The sequence below is a fragment of the Balaenoptera acutorostrata genome, chromosome 13 (assembly GCF_949987535.1).
Source record: "Balaenoptera acutorostrata chromosome 13, mBalAcu1.1, whole genome shotgun sequence".
Taxonomy (NCBI): domain Eukaryota; kingdom Metazoa; phylum Chordata; class Mammalia; order Artiodactyla; family Balaenopteridae; genus Balaenoptera; species Balaenoptera acutorostrata.
This window is the reverse complement of record NC_080076.1, coordinates 24095806-24109345: the sequence shown is the minus strand read 5'-3', so window position 1 is coordinate 24109345 and position 13540 is coordinate 24095806. Positions and strand designations below refer to the sequence as shown.

General features: G+C 46.7%; 1 protein-coding gene across 2 annotated transcripts in view; it reads left to right on the top strand.

Moving 5' to 3' along the window:
* Positions 1-13540, top strand: part of MAPK4 (mitogen-activated protein kinase 4) — a 169547-nt gene that overhangs the window by 104892 nt on the left and 51115 nt on the right. The window lies entirely within an intron of this gene.

The window sequence follows — 13540 nt, the reverse complement described above, 5'->3', positions numbered from 1 at the left end:
GGGGAACTGGGATCCCGCAAGGCATGCGGCGCAGCCAAAACAAAAACAAAAAAAAAAAACATTGCGCAGTTGGTGAATTTGCCTCTAGCATCCTCTTATTCCTGCCATCCACCTAACCACCTCCCCTGCCTACTCTCTGCTCAGGACTCCCTGGGAGGCTTTCCACCGTTGGAATCTTTTGCTCTGGTTCATCTCGCCTCCTCCTCCCATCAAAGCTGCCCAACTCTGTGTTCCATTCTCTCTGTCCATGGACGGAGGCATAAACGGTGAATCTGATAAACTAATTCTCGGTGTACATTATCCAGCTAATGGCTCGGCTCTCCCAGGTCCCGTGATGCACTAGCCCCCTAGTGTGACGCTAAAGCCACGGGTGTCTGGATTGGTGCTGACCCCCCACGGGGTGGGCGGCTAAATGCTCCAGCAGCAGCAGAGATCAGAGCTGACCCGGCCACACTGACCCTTGTTCTCAAGGCCCCAGACCTCTTCTTACCTAATCCACTGTGCCCTTCGGAACTGGGAGTCTTCTGAAATTCTATTCCTCTCACCTCGGTTCCTGCCACTTTAGGGGAGTCTCTGAGCACCTCAGTCAGGCACCCCTCAACAGAGCTGTGGAGTGGCTGTGATTTCCAGCCTCCTGCCAAAACTTTTGTATCATGAATTTTTACGAGAATGAATACATCCCTCAGGAAGTAGGTGCACCATAAACTGTTATCAGCCAAGGGGCTGGGGTGGGTGATGAGAGAGGGGAGGGTAGCTCTGACCTTGAACATGCTTCAGCTTTCTCTCTGAGGCCCCATTCCTCTGCTCTCCCTCGCCACCCTATTTGCCTGCAGCCAGAAGGTCACGGACACCAAGAAACGTGCTGACCTGCCTGGTACAGCTGCAGTGGGGTGGGGGTGGGCGGAGCAGAGCTCCCTGTCCCAGCCTCACTAGCTGGAACTTGGGGTCCAGCCCAGATTTCAGACCTCGAATCAGCCCAGCTGGCTCTAGTTCCCTGGTGCTGCCCTAACCATGAGCTTGCCCTCTGTCCCCCACTCCTGCAGCCAGGCCATCTGTCAAAACTGACAGCCGACTCTGTAGGAAGGAATGTCCACGGTAAAAAAAAAAAAAAAAAAAAAAATCATGCCCTTCTGTCTTCCTAACTCCCTGTGCTATGTCTCCTTCTGAGGAGCAATGACCCCAAACAATTGAACCAACGGTTTTAACGCAGATCAGTTCTTATTTGGTAAAAGGACCAGAGAATCCATGACACTCTTATTTCCGGGATGCACAAAACCACCTTCTGAATTGGAATAAACCAGTACATTTGGGAGTCATAATAGGACCTTCCTCAATGAAAGGGTCTGATTAAGTGAAGTATTACAGGGAACGTGCGCAGAACAGCACGTGGTAAGCTTTTGGGAAAATCAGGGAAGGTGGTCACTGGGGCAAAGACTGGCTGTGGCAGCAATTCTTAGGAGGTGTGTGGTGTGAGGAGGTGATACCGTCTGAGGAGGTGATACTGTCTGAGGAGGCAGAGTCCTGGGCTCCCTTCTGACGGCACTGACTGCGACGTGGACAGTCACCCTCTGCGAGCCTGCGTTTCCCCATCTTTGACGAGGATGATAATATGCTCCCTGCCTGCCCCGCTGGCTTGTGGTTGTGAATCAAAATGGAACATGAAAGCAAAGCCCCTTGGAAAGTAGTAAGGACCCCATCCGTTCATCTAATGAGCATTTACTGAGTACACAGGGCCCGGGCCCTATGCTGGGAGCCCAGGAGGAGCCCCAGGTTCACGGACCACCGCAGGTGGCTGTACAGGCTCCTGTCACTCAGGGGTGGGAAGCCACCTCTCCAGTGGGAACTTTCATTTTCCTGATGCAGAGGAATTTAGATGCTCTGACTTTCCCTTCGTGTGCTCTCTTCAGTAAAATTAGCCGTGGGAGGTTAAAAAAGAAATCACTGGAGCCAGCTACGAGCCCACTAGGTGTTCACATCAGCCCTGCGTTTGGCAGGTGTCCCGTGCCCCCACCTGCTTCCTCCCCCATATACTTTCTGCTTTTAGCTTCCTCCCTGCTCTGCCCCAAGTGATGACGAAAGCTTTATATTTGGTGCCTTTATTTATCTGATGTGCATTTAAATCAGTTCTCATTTAATTCTCAAAATGCCATGAGGCACTTGGGGCAAATGGTCCATTTTAAAATGGAGAGAATTGGCTTTCTCAAGATTACTTGGCTGACTGCAGCAGAAGGGACACAAGAACTTGGCCTTCTTGTTTCTTGATGGATGACCTTTCTGTGTGCTGTCTCCTTCATGAAGACTTTCTGGGTCTCCAGTTGGAATGAGTCATTCTTTCCTTTGAATTCCCCACCCCCTAACCTGGATCTTCTAGCGCCTACCATTCTCTGCTCTGTTTTACTGTGTGTGTGTCTGCGTCTTCCGTGCGCTCCTAGGCTGAGAGCTCCTCAGTTCCTGACGGCCGTGCCATGTTCATGTTGGTTTCCTCCAGGGAGTCTCATCCTGTGCCTGAGACATGGCCCGGTTGATTGTGTTGACTGTCTTGAACTAATGGAAGAACTGTCATTGGCCAGCACATTACAGATAGGAAGCTAGTTGGGCTCATTGATTCCACGTGCTTGAGAGGTTTGACTCTCAGAGAGAGAGCACGGCATTCTTCCAGCCAATGAATTGGTGGGGGTCAGACGTGTGCATCTGCTTTCCCTGGTGTGTTTGGAGGACAGTGCCTACATGGGAACGGCTCTAAACTGACCCCTCCTAAAGTCTCATGGATCCTGTGCTTGCCTTGAAGAGGATCGTGCTCACCTGGGCTGCAGCTCATGCCTTTGCGTGGGCCACAGCCCCTTGCCAGCGACGGGCTTTGTGATCCGACGGGGGGCTGGACTCGGATGCAGCAGCCGTTGTTCACTCTCCTCATTGTGACTTTCTCACGGGTGGACAGCAAGCCTCCTTCCCTTCCACATCCCCTCATCTAGCACAGGGCCTGGCACAGGGTAGGTGCCCATTGTGTTTGTCTGGTAGACGAGGTGCCAGAGGGAATGGCCTTCTCTAATGAGCAGCCGGCAGCACTGGGGCTTTAAGTCACAGTCAGGGAGCATTCTGAGCACGTGTTCCCCTACCTCACCATCCCAGGGGTCTTGGTCTTTGCAAGGCAGAGGGCAGCTGGAGGCCCCGGTTGGCCCACACTGTCAGGAAGATGGCAGTGGGTGGCAATGGGGGTGCTCTGATGGCTCTCACTCAACAGACACGGTATAGAGCCCCCTGGTTTCTCTGCGTTATTAATTGCATGACCTCAGGCAAGTCCTTTTCCTTGTATAGCTTACTCCCAGAATAAGAGATCTATAAGGAGACCTCGCAATCACCTTGTCCATTCCTTCCACTGCACAGATGGTAAAACTGAAGCCTAGGAAGGGGAAGAGACTTGCTCAAGACCACACGAGGAGTGGCTGAGCCAGGAGTACATGTCCAGTTTTCTCTGAGCTCCTTCTCAATTGTCTTATCTGCCAAATGGGGTCATCAGTTCCATTCTGCTTATTTCGCAGGATTCTTGTTAGAGTCAAATGAAAGTGGGGATGTCGAGGACTTTCAGATGTACAGGGAGCTAAATCATGACCAGAACTTACTTGCCCAGTAGATGCCATGGTAACACCAGGCAGACACCCACATGTCAGTTTCCCCTCCACTGACATATGGACCCAACTCCTGACGTGATGGCCAAAGGGTGAGTCATGAGGCCCTATCTGACGGTGGCTACCCAGCCTGTGGTCCTGTCATGAACCCCTTTCTGCCCGCCTCCTGGGCAGGCCCGCTAATTAGTTCCTTGTGTTTGTGTCAAGAAGAGGCAGCTGAAGGATCAGAGCATGTTTTTCATTGAATTTATCCTATTAGGAAGTAGATGATCTCAAAAGAGAAAAAAAATGTAGTTTAAGATTTCACTAAAAGTCCTGTGTAAATTCTAAGACATGTCAGGAGCCCCCAGAAGAGGGTGCAGAGGGCTGAGCAGCCTGTTGACAGTCTGATTAGCTGTGTGAACGCGTCCCTTCGGGAAGGGGCCTGGGAGAGGGAACCACATTTTGTCCTTGCTGGGACTGCCAGCGGACTTGCCTTTCCTGGGGGCAGTAAGCAGAAAAGCAAGCAAAGGAAAGAAAGCAAGAGTAAGAGGTCCATAAAATATGTTTTGGTGGATCATTTGAGCAAGTCTAAGTTTTCTGCTAGGCTGGCCTGCCTTTGAGCCCTGACCCCTTTCTACTTCAGAACCCCGTCTTCTTACCTCATGGTTCGTGATCAGAATGTTCTCACACTCTGCCTCTGTATCATGAAGATTCCTTAGAAATCAACCAGTACGGTGGTCCTCAAAGTGTGGTCCTGGACCAGCAGCACCAGCTTTACCTGGGAACTTGTTAGAGATGCAAATTCTGAGGTCCCATCTCAGACCTACTGAATCGGAAACCCAGTGTGGGGCCCAGCAAGCTGTGGTTTACCCTCCAGGTGATTCCGAGGCTTGTGAACTTCTAAGCATCTTTGATCTGGAGATGTGGAGTAGCTTGTCTGTGGGCAGAAAGCGGACGCCCCTGGTGTGTCTGCTGATGCTTGCAGCCAAGGTTCTCAAACTTGAGCACAATGAAGAAGGCTAAGAACTCCTCCCAGGTAACACAAGTGTGTTTGAAGTAGGTTCCTTAACCAAAAAGGATAGTTAATGGTGGGGATATAAGGCACTGTGACGAGGAATTGTGAAGATTGTTTTGGGCAGCATGACTTTTAGGGCCTCGGTCACATCACTTGGAAACTACCTGGCCCACCATCCCTTGAGCTTGGCAGAAAGCTGTACAGACCAGGGAACTCCATCAAAAGGAGTGTTGGTTCTGTTTAGGTTTTACTTTAACAAGAGTTAGGTGATACAAACGATGATTTTAGAAAACATGCTTTTCATCCTGGTGTAAACTACTTCACTAGATGTTATTTAAAGACAAGACATTGCTTTCACAGTTCAGTGAGATTGAGTGTTTGACTGAGGGCTCAGCAAATTACTGCAGTTTGGTAAGACTTGTGGTTCGAGGTCCCAAAGGAGGCAAAGAGGTACGTGATGTAGTATATATCAGCCAGCTTCCAAAGGCCTTGCACAGAGCTTTGATCAGCTGTGTTTATGCTGGTTAAATTGTGTTGATCAGCCTCACCTCCTGGCCACTCTGCCTTCCTTTGATGGCTTCTTGTCTATCTCCCTCTGTCTGCCTAGGCAGACACACAGAAAGCTCCCCTAGAGCACGGATTCCCTTGAAACTGAACCTAGGAAGGGGAATGTCCATTTCTGTGGTTGAAATAGTCTTTGCAGCTGATCAAGAGAATGTTCATTTGTTGTTCTGTGTGCCTGTATTTTGCATGGTCTCCACCTTGAAGATGCAGGTCCCTAGGGGCTGGAAGGGAGGAAGGGCTTGCCTGAGATCCCAGAACAGGACTGGGGTCCACAGTGCTGGCATTGGGAGAGGGCTAGCCACCCTCGAGAGCCAGGGTTCATGACAAAATGGGCTCATTGAAGGACAACTTGCTGAGGGCCCACCTAGAAGTTCTTAAGCCACTAAGCATGTTATTCCAAATCAGTGGAGCTGAAAAGATTTATTTAAAAGGCTATGAAATATCCCTTTTTAAAAGGGAAAAATATGACCTAGGGGATTAGAACGGAGGTTGTGCTAGAGAGTCAAGTGTCCCTGAACACTTAAGCTGACTTGGAAAAGCCAATTTTGTTGGCTTTCAGTGCATTCCCCTAGTTCCCACTGCAGCCCCGCCCCCAGGAGCAGGGTCTTCATTCTGTCCCTGGGCCTCCTGGGGTCCTCTTCTACCCACTCCCAGAACGCTACACCCAGGCCTCCCTTCCTGGGAAGCAACCCCACTTAGCTCCAGGGGTGATATTATAAATCATTAATAACTGGCATGGTCCAGGCACCAACCAATTGGAAAGGAAGCTGGCAGAGTCCTAAGGCAGGGTTCTGGAGGTGCCCTGCTTGCCAGAAATTGACCCTTTATTGCTGGATCATAGGGAGGTCTGGGAGTATCTGGGAATGAGGCAAAGGTGATGAGCGAGGGAACCAGGGGCTTCAGCAGTAGCTATTTCCCAACCAGTTTGCAGGTATTTCATTGTTCTAACAATTGGCCTAGCTGTACCAGTGCATACCAGCCATGCTTTGCTGCCTTCCTCTTCATGTCAAAGCTCACCCTTCCCATGTGCCTGTGGGTCTGGTTCTCCACTGGGGGTGAATGGTGGCTTAAATAGTGCAAAGAGATCACTAGCTCCCTCCTTGCTGTCAACACAAGCCTACTCACTCACCTACTCACAGTTAAAGCTGCCGTCCTATGGCAAGCTCCAAAGCTCCAGAAGAATTCAAGAAGCAGGAAGTCAGCCTTCTTGCTAAGATTGCTAAAGAGGAGCTAGTATTTCATGCAGTACAGGCTCGCTGGGGACAAATTCTTTGTTTATCTAGGAAGTGTCTTTATTTTACTCTCATTTTAAAAGTTTGTTTTCCCGGGATATAAAACTCTGAACCTATGGTATTTTTCTCTTTCAGTACTTAAAAAATGTCATTGTTTTATTTCCTATCCTTATTGTTTCTCAAAAGAAGGTCTTCATTCATATCATGGTTCCTCTGTATGTAATGTCTTTCTTTCTCTGACTGCTTTCAACACTTTTTCTTGACCTTTAACTTTCAACAGCTTGACTGTATGTGCACAAGTGTGGTTTTCTTTGTACTTATTCCTATTTAGTTAATTCATTGAGCTTCTTGAATCTGCAAATTGATTTTTTTCCCCACCATATTTGGGACATTTTCAACAATTATTTTTTCTGCCCCACCTTCTCTTCTCCTTCTGGGCTCTGATTACTATGTTACTCAGCTTGGTATCATCCCAAAAGATTGTCCAATCTTTTTTCTCTCTTTTTTTCAGAATGGGTAATTTCTATGGTCTGTCTTCAACTTCATTGACCCTTTCTTCTGCCATCTTTAATTTGCTGCTAAGCTCATTTGGTGAATTTTTCATTTTGGATACTGTACTTTTCTAGAATTTCTATTTGGTTCTTTTTTATAAGTTTCCACTTGTGTGCTGAGATTCCCCATCTTCTCACTCATTGAGACCATATTTTTCTTTAAGTCCTTGAACATATTTATAATAACTGCTTTAAATTCTTTGCTAATTTGAACCTCTGGGACATCTCAGGATCTGTTTCCTATTTACTTTTTTTCTCTTGAATTTGGGTCACTTTTCCTGCTCCTCCACATTTCTAGTAATTTTTGGTTGTTTGTGGATATTACAGTTGATACTCTGAAAGAAACATGAATGATATTGTCTTCCTTTAATGAGTGTTGAATTTTGTTCTGACAGGGAGTTAATTTACTGATGGTAAATTACAGAATCCTTGATCCTGTTAAGGCTTGGTTTTATGCAGGACTAGAGTAGATTTTACTCCAGAGCATGATCCTTACTCCTATGGTATGACCTTTCTGTTGTCTCGCTTGAATGCCTAGAATGTTAGCAAAGCATTTCCCCTCTGACTGGACTGAAACTCCTATGTATCCAATGTTTCTGCAACCTCTACTATCCCTGTTCTGCTATTAGTACCAAAGTAACTACTCTCTGTTAGACCTCACCCTGTGTATATGCAGACCAGCCCTCAGCATATGCAGACCAGCCCTCAGCCAGAGATCTGTGGGGGAACCCCCTACAAACTTCTGGGTCCCTACCCTATGAAGCTTCTTCTCCAGTATCCTGCCCGACCGGCTCCAGTGCTTCTGCAGCCCCAGGCTCTACCTCCTCAACTCAGTAGGACAAACATGTTCTGCTTCGTTCCACCTCCCTGTGCTATGGTTGGGAAATCTACCCAGGCAGAGTGCCAGGCTGATGATGAAGCTCACCTTATGTGTCTGCTTCCCTTCTCTCAGGGATCCTGCACAGCCTATTGCCCAATGCCTGAAAACTGCTATGTATGTTTGTTTAGTTTTATAGTTGCTTTCAACAGGAGGGAAAATCCAGTACTTGTTACTCCATCATGATCAGAAATGGCTAGCGCTAACATTTAATGATGTAATGCTGTGTGTGGCTGAACATCTTTTAATGCTAGCTTATAAGCACCTTGGAGGAAGTGTTGATGACTTACTTATCTCTGCATCCCTGTAGCATACTTAATGAATATTATTAAATGGAATTAAGTGGAGAGTCTGGGAGATAAGTGTTGAATAATGTGCTCCTCCTTCCTTTGTACCTAGGAGATGTGCTGGGAAGGAAACTCCTTTCAGATAGCATCTTCAGTCTTGGGAAGGATCCCAATTGCTCCAGTCCTGGCTCCAGTCTCTCTACTTGGGAACTCCAAGGTTGTAAATGTCTCAGGAACATGATACTGTCTTATTCTATAGGCAGATATTCCTGTGTTTATACTGAAGAAGAAAGATTAGAAAATTAGATCAAACCCTTTAAATTTTCTTCTGAAATGTGGTTTTTTTTCTTCATCTTTTACTTTGGTAGCCTGTTAAGACAGTTCTATAGAAATAGAAGGCTCGAGGGGAGTATCATATTGCTATGTTTATCTTTACTTTCATGGGTAGCTTCTAATTCAGTACCACACTTCTGGGAGCTAGGAGAGACCAATTCTTATCTCTAGCCTCATTTGCTGCCACTCCACTCATCTTGTGCCGTGATATCACTGACTTGTCACCATTCGCTGGAAAATGCCATACTTGGTGACAGCTCTAGTCCCACACACTGTTCCCTTTGCTCCCACATAAACTCCTACTTATCCCTGCAGACTCCACTCAAAAGCCCCACCTCTGTAAAGCTTCACCAGCTTCCCAGGGGAGAGTTAATCACACCTTCCTCTGGTTTTCCACAGCAGTCATCCCCACACTATTGTGATTATTTGTTTATGATCTAATATGTTTATGATTATGCCTCTTCCCCCAATAGATAGTAGGGCCCTTAGGAAAGAGTATGAATCTCATTCAGCTCTGTATTCCTAGCAACAAGCACAGTATCTGACATATATGTGCTCATTAAATGCTTACTGACTAAATGCCTTTCCACTGAATCAAGCATGATCCTCAAGAGCCTCCCAGGATAAAGTATAATTTCTCTTCTTCAGGGCAGTTTTCAAATATTTGAAGTCATCTACCACGTCCCTCTAAATCTATGGAGCCTAGAACTCCTTTGTCTTTACACAATAATATTTAGGTACTGTTCTAAGTGCTTGACAGGTGTAGACCCATTTAGTCCTCATAACAACAATAACAACAACAACATAATAATAATAAGTGCCATTGTTCCCATTTTACAGATGAATACACTGAGGCACAGAGAGTAACTTGTCCAAGGTCCCCCAGCTAATAAATGGCAGAGTTGGATTTCAAAGCCCAATAGAATAGCCACCTAATAGTGGCTTCAGGTCATGCTTTATCCACTGAGCATACTGCCTTGTTGACTATTTAGATGACAGTGTTTCCAGAGGTCACACTATCCTGACCGTCCTTTCACTGACCTCCTCCTACTTATTAGACCCCAGGGGGAGGGTGACATCTCTGCTCCATAAATGACTCACTGCTCATGCTGCTGGTATTTTGAGGGGCAACCATGTCACACTATTGGCTCATATTGAGATCGTACCCAACTTACTTCCGTTAAGTTTTGTATTCCCTATTTTACATTCATATCATTGATTTTTAGCCCTAGTACAAGACTTTACCCTTCTCCCTGATAAGTTTCATCTTCTTGGCTTCAGGCAAATATTCCAACCTGACAAGATCTTTTTGGATCTTTCTTTGTTCTATCACATAATCTTATCCCATACAGCTTCACAATTCACAAGCCTATCTATCTTCTATGACTTCACCCATATCACCAGTTTTAAAATGTATGAAGAGATTCGGTGAAAGGCTTCATCTTATGGCCACCAGACACCTCCCTCCAGGGTGACACTGACCCTAAGCCAGAATTCTTTGGGTTTAGTTGTCCAACCAGTTGTGAATTTACATAATTATATAGTGGAAACTGACCCATGTTTCTTCATTGTCCACAAAGATGTCCTATGAGATTTAGCTAAATGCCTTATTGAGATTCGGGGGCATTGTCTATAGAATCCACTCATTCTGCCTCAGTACAATTTTAAACTCATCTCAAAGTAAAAAAAATCCCAATTCAAGCTGCATGACCAGCTGTGGTTCCTAGATACACAGAACTCAGATATTGGCAAACACTACCTCTTTACTTAGAGAAAACATGATACATGAAAATTTAAACTTAACAAATTTGTGTTGGAGGTTAGGGCATGGCTAAATAAACTATGTTCATCCACTAAATGGAAAGTTATACAACCATTTTCAATGGTGAGTTTGAAGAGTTTACAATAACATAGAAACTGTTTATGTAATAATGATTAGGTTTAAAAAGCAAGATACAGAATTGGATAGATGGTATGATCATAAGTTTAAAACAAGGAGAAAAGAATGACATATAATAAATAGACTAGAAGTAAAAACTCCAAAACGCTAATGATTGGACTACACATGGCTTTTTCTTCTTTTTACTTTTCTATAATTCCAGAAAAAGTACAGCATGAACATGCATAATTTTATCACAGTAACCTTTTCAGGTAGGCAGTTGGGGAAGTTTGCTGGGTAGGAAGTGTAAGTTTACAAGATGTTTATTGCAAAAAGTGGTAAACTGAGATTATTTGGTCCCTAGGAGAGCAGGGTCAAACACAGCGGCATCTGGCCCGGGAACCTGTGCATGCTGACCCTCGACTGTATTCTGCCTTGAGGTGCCCACGGTGTTGCATGTGTAGATCTTACCTCCTCACCCAGAGTGGCAGCCCTGCCTTGGCCGCTGTCTCCATGGGACCATGGGACAGGCTCTTCTGGGTGTGCCATGCCCCTGGGAAGCAGGACCACCCTCCTCATAGGTGGGGTGGGCATACACTGACTGCTACCACGGGACCCTGAGCCAGTTACGTAGCCTGCCTCTGGCTGGCTCCATCCTCTCATGATAATAGAGTCTACTTCACAGGGCTGTGTGAGGAGTAGAGGAGATAACGTGTGTGATGTGTGTGTCAGCCATCTGGGGAGCACTTGGTAAATATTAGCTCTTTTTTTTTTTTGTACTATGATTATGAATCACCATTGGAGGGAGTTCTGATACCTGAAATTCAACCACTAATGATGCCGAAACCCAGCCTCTGTGCACTGGTGCCGAATCAAATCTCGGAGGCAGAGTTTTGGGTGAAGTAGAAAAGAATAGCTTTATTGCTTTGCCAGGCAAAGGGGGACACAGCAGGCTCATGTCCTCAAAACTGTGTGTCCCAACCTGGGGGGATTTGGTGAGTTCTATAGCAGTTGTTCAAGGGTGAGGTTGCTGATAAGGATCAGGGTATGTGCAGGGCCTGCATTCCTTTAATCTGGAATGAGCTTGATGAGCTTCTGTGGTTCTCGAGGTTATCAGACTATAACCTTCTCTCTGGAATGAAGAATGCTTCATCAAGTGGTTAACATCTTCCATTTGTTGGAAGTTTTAGTTCTGCAGAAGAGCTCAAAAATATTGTTATGTGTATCCCTTGAGGCAGAACCAGGACCCTGCCCCAAGGCTGCACTATTGTTTCTTGACTGCTCCTCCTCCTCTCTGCATCCCCTCCCTTCCCTGATTAGTAACCATTTGAACCTGCCCTTTGGAACTCAGGGAAAGTCACAGAGGCTGAAGCCTATTCCCTACAAACAAGAAATGGGGTACACAGGCTTCTGTGCCCAGGAGCCCCTCAGGATCCTGCTCAATTTCACTAACAGTAAATTTTATTGAGGCAGTTGACCATGTTTTAGTTTCTCTTCTAAGATACAAACTGAAGAAATGAAGAAGAGGGGGAACAAGTCAGAAATCCTTTATTTGAATGAACTTATCAAAATGGATGGATTAGGAAGCAGTGTGCTGGGGGAAGTGTGTTTAACCCAAAAGGGGACCAGAATAGGGAGACTCCTGTCTTAATTTTGACACTTTGGCAATTTAGCCAAAGACTGATTCTAGTACTGAGGTTATACACTAAGAGTGATATTCAAAATACTTAATAATTTCTAAGGTTTGGGACCAACCAAACAGAACAGACATCGGTGATGACCCATCAGGATGGATCTTGGCTACCCCTGCACACGTCACCCTACAAAGCCTGGAGAGCAGGGACTGGCCTCTCCAGAGGTGCTCGTTTAGGTGTCCACCAGTGACTCCACATCCAGACAGGCAGAGCAGCAACCGAGAGCCAGGCCCTTGTCCCAGAGCTGCCCCACACTCTTATTCCTGCTTCCTTCTCTCTCATCCATGATACCATGTTTGCCCTCTGCTCTCCAACACACACCTGGCAGCAGGAAAAGTGAAGCCATTCCTCAGTCTCCCTTCTGGGACGCGCTGGCCCCTCCTGTGTCCCCAGATGACCTGGACAGCAGGTTTCCAGGATGTTGGGGCCTCTAGAGTACGGCCATGAAGATTTTATCGTTGCACCTTCTACCCAGAACTACTACCATCTGCAGAAACCATGCATCCTCCTGATGGTGAGCTCAGTTAAGCAGTTGTGATCTGCAGGACTCATCTTCTTAGGGATGAATTTTTCCCATTTTAAACCCCTACCCCATTTATTTTGGAGTTGGAGTCACAGTTCCCTGTGTAGGAGAGCAAACCCAGGAGCACAGAATGACCAGCCTGGTCTGGCTTCACAGGCCTAAGGAATCACCATGGAGGAAAGAGGTTGTCCATAGATCACATGATGAATGCAGAGGAGTCTGAAGCTGGGAGGACTGAGTTTGTAAGTCTGGTTGTCTTTGGCTTTTTGTGTGAGCTCTGTTCTGTGCTCACCAGCTACCCTCAACCCTGACCCCAACGAATTCGCATATGCTGGGTGGGTCAGACGCTAATGAGAGTGCATGAACAGCCAATGGCTACTCTAGTTGGGGGACCAATATCATGATATCGACCCTGAAAAATTTCCTGCAATTCACAATAGTGCACCTTGGGAGTACTTTCCCATCCATGATAACTCTGGATCCTCACACCAACCCTCTGAAGGAGGCAGGTCACATTAATTATTGTTCTCACTTGACAGCTGAGGACTAGGGAGCCCCTGGGGTTGAGAGGCTCATCTAAGACCCACTGCTAATAAGCAGCAGAGCTGGACCAGACCTGCCTCCAGGGACCAGGAGCAGCTGATGCAACTGGGCTCAGCTTCAGAACTTGAGAACTCCCCTGCTACCTTCCGTGATGAGATGAGGGAAGAGTCACAAAACAGGGGGCACTTGCTTCTGCTTTCTCATGAGGACATGTGGAGAACAGAGCAGTTCTGTGACCTTCCCTGTGCCTCACAGTGGGCAGAGATGGAGCCAGGACAGGAAATGATGATCGCTGTGTCCTTGGCCCTCCCTTCTTCTCTCTGTGGGTCCCCACCTTCCCACGTCCCTGCTGCTGTTCTCCAGCACTCCCACACACCCTCTCCCTCCATCTCTCCCCACTGGAAACTTACTGAAGCCCAGGACCTGCTTCTTTG